An 8,082-nucleotide genomic window follows, 5' to 3' on the forward strand; every position below is an offset into this window, starting at 1 on the left:
TGTCTCTACTGATTTCATCAAATACTTATAAGGCATACTATTTCACCACTACACATTCAGATAACTCCTCAGACCTTCTATACTTCAAGCTCCGCACAACTAGTAGGAGCTCATGGCAGGAGGGTTGGAACTAGATGAGCTTTAAGGTCTCTTCAAATATGTACCATTCCATGATTCTATGAACTAAAACTAGCTTTTTTTTTTTCTTGTAATCAGTCTCTAGATGAATTCCTCTTAGTTTACTACTTACAGCTTTCTTTTGCTGATAACGTATCTCAGGCCCTCTTCTGTGTGTAAAAATTTTGGTTTGTTCTTGCATTGGTAAGACCTTCTCAATTAAGATTTTTACTATTCCTGTTTTCACGTCCAAGTCTTTTTTTGGTATGTCTTTGGGAACTATAATAAATTGTAGAATTAGATAGTTTCGTTTTACTAGTCAGTATCTTGTATAGTCTTTTTAAATAAGCAAAAGACTATGATTTTATAAAATGAACAAAAAGCAGAAGAATCATCTTCTGTTCATAGAAATTAAAAGTTGCAATAGAAATGTGGAGCAATGATAAATAAAGCATTTGCTTATGTTATTCCCTTCATCAGGAAAAAATGTAAACATGTCACAGTAAATTATCTGAGATTTTTTTTCACACACTTTCATGCTCCTTCTTAAAATAGTTCCTCAATGACTGTTTTTTCTTTCTGGATTGTGGTGTTGGTTTTTGTTTGTTTGTTTGTTTTTGTTCGTTTGTTTGTTTTTAAGTATGTTTCTCTGCTGAGAAGGAAAGTTCTTCCCTATGACCAAATATGTACACAACAGAATGTAAAAATTAGAAGAAGACAAAAGAGGTTTCAGACAGACATAATTTAATTATTACACAACACATTAATTGTATTTGACTGGACTAGTAGAAAACCCCTGTCATTACTGTGTATTTGTGCGAAATTAAAAGTATGATACAACTTTCTTAGCCTGCTAGTCATGGACTAGTTTCAGATTTTGCAACCTGCAGGACTTTGGAATAGTGAGGGTTTCTAGTTTGCCACAACTTGATCTCACAAAGAGAAATATAAAAAGAAAAAAAAACCAAAACAGAACAAAACAAACCCCAAAAAAGTGCATAGTGAAAATAAAGTCACAGGATTAATCTAGTTCTCAAGTTACAAACACGAGCCAACAATGTTTCCCTTTTGATACTTTTACAATTGAAATCTTTCTATGTTCTCAAAGAGATCTTCAGGGTGTGTAAAAAAAAAAAATAAATAGAAAAAAAGTCTGGATGAGTCAAAACATTCAAGGATTTGATCCATGAGAAAATTTTGTAGTAACGTATGAACATACCTGTGGGGAAGAAAGAACTGTGGCTATGGCTACATCTACGTATACTCATTTCCACCTGGACATTGCAGATAATATTTCTCCTCCTCGGTGTATGCTGAACATCAGATCCTGACTGTTTCTTTTGTTGCCCATTTCCCTTTGCATTGACCAATGCTGTTATTATCTGCCATCATAAACTGAAAAAAGCTCCAAGGAAATTATAGTAATGTATGGAACTGTACCATGACAACTTAAAACAGTATTCAGAACAAACTTTAGTGACTATAATTGTAATAATGAGGTAGATATTAATTATAACAAAATAACCTTCCTGCTTAAGTGAAGGCAGCTGTTACCTGATAGAAGAAAATCGAGTTCAGATCATGTCTGAAGGCTGGGAGCCAAACTAATGTTTAAAAGTTTTGTTGCAGCAACAAATTGAAATAAGGATGAGCTACTTTATCACTGCCTGGAAACCAGAATTAGGTTTTCTGGAGCATTTTAAACCTCTGGCTGATATAATTCAGATTATTTCAACACACAGTCATGAAGATGAACAAAATTTCATTTTTTCTCACTTCTTACTGAAAAGATATAGGCAGAAAGAAAATGTGTTTAAATTCTAGTGGTTGAAGGTGGGGAGAGGTGCAGTTGCATTTCAGACTGTTTCTTCCTTTGCCACAGAACAGTCATACCTGCACACATATTTGGAGGAACAGTCTTTGTTTCTAGAAGTATGCATATGCTGACTGTATTTATTGTGAAAATGTTTATTCAGCAGATACTTCAAGACAGTAATACAGGCAAAAGCCAAGAGAAGTCAGTTTTTCCCAGGCTTAGTAAGCGGCCAGGCAGCTTGAGCAGGAGAGAACAGACACATGAAGGAGATCAGGTGTTGATCTCTTCTCTCTGGCCACCAGTGCCAGGAGCAGAGGAAATGGCAAGAAGATGTGGCAGGGGAGGGTGAGGTTGGCCGTGAGGAAAAGGTTCTGGAGGCAGAGAGTGGTGGAGCACTGGAACAGGCTCCCCGGGGAGGTGCTCATGGCACCAAGCCTGACAAGATTCCAGCAGCATTTGGCCAAGGCCCTCAGGGACATGGGCTGAATGTTGGGATTGTCCTGTGCAGGGACAGGAGTTGGACTCCATGATCCTTGTGGGTCCCTTCTGACTCACAACATTCCGTGATTCTATGATTCTGTGAGGGTGCTACAATTGTCAAAAGGTCATTTGCTTGAAAATACAGCACATATAGAAGGGACAAACCAAAAGACAGCAGAGCATGACAGAAGAAAATTGATCAACACTCACATCACTACTCCACTGAGCTACATCTAAACTTTGAGTCCTGCATGGCAACAGAGCTGTGACAGCAAATAGGTAACTGTGATATGGTAAAGGATCAGCCTTTTACAATCCAGCTATTGTTTCTTTGGCAGGTAAGTGACAGAATCTGAACTACATCTTGTGCTAGCACAGTCACCCTTATGAACAGGAGAGTGCTCCAGATGGTGCAACTGGTGCACCTGCCAAGATAGCAAGAGTGGAAGCGGGAAGCCAGGAAAAAGTGGAGACAGGGAAGGAACAAGGGTCTCATTGTACTAGGCTTTTAAATAAGTGGGAGAGAGTCCCTGTGTCCTATTGCAGGTAAAACAAGAGACCAAGGTCACCTTGGGTACAGTAGGAGTTTGGTAACAAGAAATGTCATGACTCCTTTTTCAGGAGAATCAGAGACATGAGAGACCTGGACTCCACAGCTAGTCTGGTGTCATCACTGCCATACACAGTTGATTGAGACTTACAGCACAGGCAGTTTGTAGGGCTGTTTGACTGATTGCATCTATTCACTCAGCTCCATATCCTAAGGATGAAATATATTCTCGATGTAGCACAGTCATCTGATATTCTTCAACATACAGATATCACTTACAAAGCTACTTCTAACCCTGGGGCATAGAGTATATAATGTCAACTTATCCACAGGACAGCACGTGTATGGCTTCCTGAGCCATTCTAAGTTCACCAATTTGGCAGAGCGGCCACACCACAGACTACACTGCTTTGGGGAGCGAGCGCATGTGGAGCAGCAGAAGTCACAGTCTCTTTCTCTCCTCACCAAAACAACAATATTAAGGTGTGAATTATGAATAAGGGAACAGCTTTACCTCCCACAAAGGGTGCAAATTTTCCCTTCCCCACAGATTATTTCTTGAATGGTGATGTGCATCTAAAAATGTCAGCGTCTGTTGTCAACACACACATTCCTCTTTATTTTATAGTATATTTTAGCCCACCATATGAGTATATGAAAGAGAAATACAGTGCTAGTAACAATAGCTGAAACAGAGTTGTCTGCTCTCTGGACACAGATGCACTAGTTATTTTATGTCTGCACAGGATCTCCTCTTCAACATACAGCAAACGGAAAAGCGGGTAAAACTACCTGGGAGGCAGAGATGGGTTTGCTCTGAAAGCAACATTCCCCTGAGAGGGCCTAATCCAGAGGGTGACCATCTTTTGAACACATCACAAGAGCTTTTTTGATTTTTACAGAAAGGTTTTTTGTCATTTCTCAGCTGACATGAAAGGGGAAAGAGAAGAAGAAGGTTAGAACAAAGCTAGATGTGTGCATATCAATCCATGATTCTTCTGTGGGGAAAGAGGGAAGAACAAAGAATCTTTGAAGTGGGATCTCATCACAGGTGCGTAACTCACTCTAAGAACATTGAGATACAATAGGGATAAATGTAACAGAAGACTAGAAATTCAAAGTTTCGGTACAGTAGCTTCTCATGAATGTGACACAATAAAAACTGTCCATAATTAGTTTTGAACACACAGAATTTTGTTTTACTTCTTTCCCTCTCTCTCAGCAGGGAAGAAACCTTAAGCATTAAACATGCATAAGAGAACAACAAAAGATACTTAACATTATAAATGTGTAGATCTTCTTTTCAGTGTCCTTTTTATTGAGCCGCCCCACCTCCACTTCAGTTATTCAGTACATAGTTATGTACCAGAACATAACTCCTTTGCCTACAAAATTAAGGCATCACAAGATGAAAGAAAACTATTGTCATATGAGTTAGATTTCCAAATAATTTTTTAATAACTATATGTCTTGCATATGATTGTAAATTTTCCAAGTCCTTCCTCACCACTAAACAAAAAAACTCACTAAATCTAATAAAATGTGGTTAAGACAATTTTCAGGAGATTGCAGGTGATATATGATGTATACAACTTGCTCAATGAATAAAATTAATTAAAATTAAAGCAGTACTGTTTGCAGAAGCTGAAAACAGTTCATATTGTATTCTAACAGTGTAACAAATTTATCACATAATTTAGGAACATTGTAAATTGCTTTGGTATGTATTTTCAAAAGGTGTCATAAATTAGACAGTAATTCTACAGTGCATCATTGAACTGAAAATTATTTTTTTAAAAAACAAATTTCATTCCACTGACTTTCTAACAATTTAATTCCTCTTTTACAGTCCAATGCTTCAGATTTCTCTACCAAAATCAGTATCTCTTGAGGGTTCTATTTCGACAGCATTAGATACGAAAGTTCTTGTTTGACAGTAAGACATCAGGCAGCATCACAGCTATCTTTTTTTTTTTTTTTTTTTATTCAGATCTATAAAGTTAAAAAGAGCATTGAGCTGCTGAGCATTTTAAAATGCTGACTTGTCAACACAAAATAGAAAATGGAAATTCTCAGTTAAAAGTTTTATCTGGACTACTGAAAACATTACATTCTCTAGTCAACCAGAATTTAGCAATAAACATGGAAAACTAAGAAGCATTTATTTTCATGTATTATTTCTCAGCTTTAATAGTTTAAGAGAGCAAAATGAGCAAATGCAACTGAACTAGATTGAAAATAGCAGTGTTATTTCTAGTAAGCCTTAGGTTAAATCATAGAATCATAGAATGGTTTGGATTGGAAGGGACCTTAAAGATCATCTAGTTCCAATCCCCTGACTATATTGATGACAAGTTTTTTCCTTCGTCAGAAAAAGCAATGCAATCTCTGTCATATTTACTTATTAGAAAAAATTGGAGTAATTCTGTCACTTCAGTTCATCCCAGATATATCTGAAAATGTTTATGTGATTATTTATTAAAGTAGCTGGACTATACACACACACAAACACACACATGCTTATTGAACTTGCACAGTTACTTTTTTTTTTCTTTAGGAGGTAATTTTTAGTGTTTTTGATAAAGTTGGGAAAAGCTATTGTATGAAGAGCTCAGATACACTGAGCAGTAATCCCCCTGCAAGTCCAGATATTTGACTTGAAGGTTAATAGATGTCATTTCTACCAAAGCACTCTAGGAATGAGCAATTCATGAGAAGCTGAAGTTGCTTTGTAAGCAAGCTCTTTGTCACACTGATCTAAGTTAACACATGTTTCAGGTCACTGGAGCCATCCGTGCTTACATGGAGGCATTAATGTGGTAAAACTGAAGGCATCTAAAATTAGGGTTTTGAGATAGAAGCATAGGCTTCTTCTATTTGCAATAAAACTCTCAAGGGAAATTCAGACATCTCAATAGCCTACACATGTCCATCAACTATCCAAAAATTTCAGGCTCCTAACGTAGATTAGATTAGATTAGATTAGATTAGATTAGATGTATAATATTGGACAGTGTGAATAATCAAGCCATGCACAAAAATGGACAGAAGTCTTAAGGCTGTGATTTATGCCAACTTTGTTGAGCCTAGGGCCATTCCCTAGGAAAATCATCAATATAAGTAAAAGACCAGGGGAAAAAAGAGCCAAAAAAAAAAAAAGTAATAAAGAAAAGAAAAAAAGCAGTTTATTAAAAAAAAAATAATCACTGAGAAGTCATTAAGGGCCACATTCAGCCACTCCATAGTCATGCAGGATGCTTCCTTAATGCACTGAAATTCAGCAAGGTGTGATGTAGCCTAATGTGAAGAATACTGCAGAATCAGGCCCTAAAGGAATATTTTTGAAACATTAGGAGAAAATGTAAAATCTTCTTATGAAATATGATGTTTGGATTTATAACTGAGTTTCCCCTGATAAGTTCTGGGAAATTTCCCTAAATCAAATTAAGCTCCAGGAGCTGAGCTTGCCTCATAAATTGCTAGTCTGAACTAGGCATGCTTCAAGTGATGCTCACCCAAGTCAAGAAGGATGAGAATAAATTTGATGACATGAAATTTAACCTGTTAGACCTGGATAAAACTGTGAAGAGGCACTTTTTATACCTTGCTTAGATAACTGCAAATGAGACTTGTTTTTGTAAAATATGAGATTAAGTGTCCACATGTGCAAAGTATATTGCCACAGCCCCCATCGATCTTAGTCAAGAGCTTGTTGCTCTTGTAATGAAAAACCTTTCTGCTCAAACAGTTTTGGAGGTTACTCCAAAATTGGAATCTGAAAATGCTCAAATAAGTATCAGGTCCTGGATATTTGCTTCTCCAGTGTCTGTGCTAACAGGCGGGAGGCAACTAGAGAACAGGCAAAATGCTATGAATGAAGCCCCTTCAGCTTAAGAAGTTTATCACTGCAGTGAGAATGAGATCTTCTTTCCCTTAAAAAAAATTCACAAATTGACAATGTAAAGCTACACTATATGACTATGCAACACTTCATATACAACCCATGAGATACAGTGGAAGGCATCTGTGCCCAGTTTCCACTTGCTAAGAAAGAAGCAATGACTCTCACCAGGTAACTGAACCTCACTTGGGAGGTGTGGGGAGGTTCATAGTCTTGCAAGAAAGGACATACTAGAGGAGGTAACCATCTGTGCCTGACTCCTAATTAGTGTTTAACTGGCACTTAAGGAGCACAGTGACCTGGGATACCACAAACAAGGGTTGACAAAAATGTAGCAGTTTGCATCCCAGTTTGGGATGAGAGGGTGGAATGTCACCTGATGCTGCTTGAGCTGCTTTGAGATAGGTCTGTACTGGGAAAACTGGTGGTCATTTCAGATGGTGGTGGCACAACACAGGATGCTGATCCTGTAGCAATCCACTGGACTGTTCTTGGTGTGCCAGAGGCATCGAGCCAGACAGCTGCTGAGGGGAGATGTGGTCAGTCATTCAAGTGATAGGCTGCAGCAAGTGACTGGTACTCTCCCAGGAGCTGAGATGGGAGGGGACCTCGTCTGTGGGAGGGGTGCCTTCAATAACTGGCCTGTTAGGTGAAGGGACTGCAAGTAGAGGTCAGTAGATTATGCTCCATATGGGAAGCTGAGCAGGAAATTGAGAGGGTGCTAACAGTGATGCTGAAAGGACAAGAGCTGAGGCGTCTGGGTGCAGAATAAGATGACCAAAGGCAAGGCTAAAGCAGGGGGAGGTCAGAGATTCTTAGGACAAGACACTTTCAAAACTTGACATTTACAGCATCAAGATAGTTGCTTTCCCCTCATTTGTAAAAAAAAAAAATCAGATGGAGAAGTGACATGGGGTCCTATCAATGGAAACTGGAGAGAAGTTAATTAGGTCCTTTTAGTTGCCATTACTGAAACTTGGGGGGGTGAATCCCATGACTAGAGTGCAACTATCGATGGCTACAGTCTGTTCAGAAGGGGCAGGAGAGGAAGGAAGGGAAGAGGGGCTGCCCTCTGCATCAAGAAATAGAGTGTGAAGAGCTGTCTCTGAAGAATACCCATGAGCAGACTGAAGCTTATGGTAAGAATTAGAGACTGAGGCAAAAAAAGGGAACCTTCTGGTTGATGTCTACTACAGGCCACCTAACCAAGGGAGCCTA

Source organism: Antrostomus carolinensis, unplaced genomic scaffold (genome assembly GCF_000700745.2).
Source record: "Antrostomus carolinensis isolate BGI_N321 unplaced genomic scaffold, ASM70074v2 scaffold13695, whole genome shotgun sequence".
Classification (NCBI taxonomy): domain Eukaryota; kingdom Metazoa; phylum Chordata; class Aves; order Caprimulgiformes; family Caprimulgidae; genus Antrostomus; species Antrostomus carolinensis.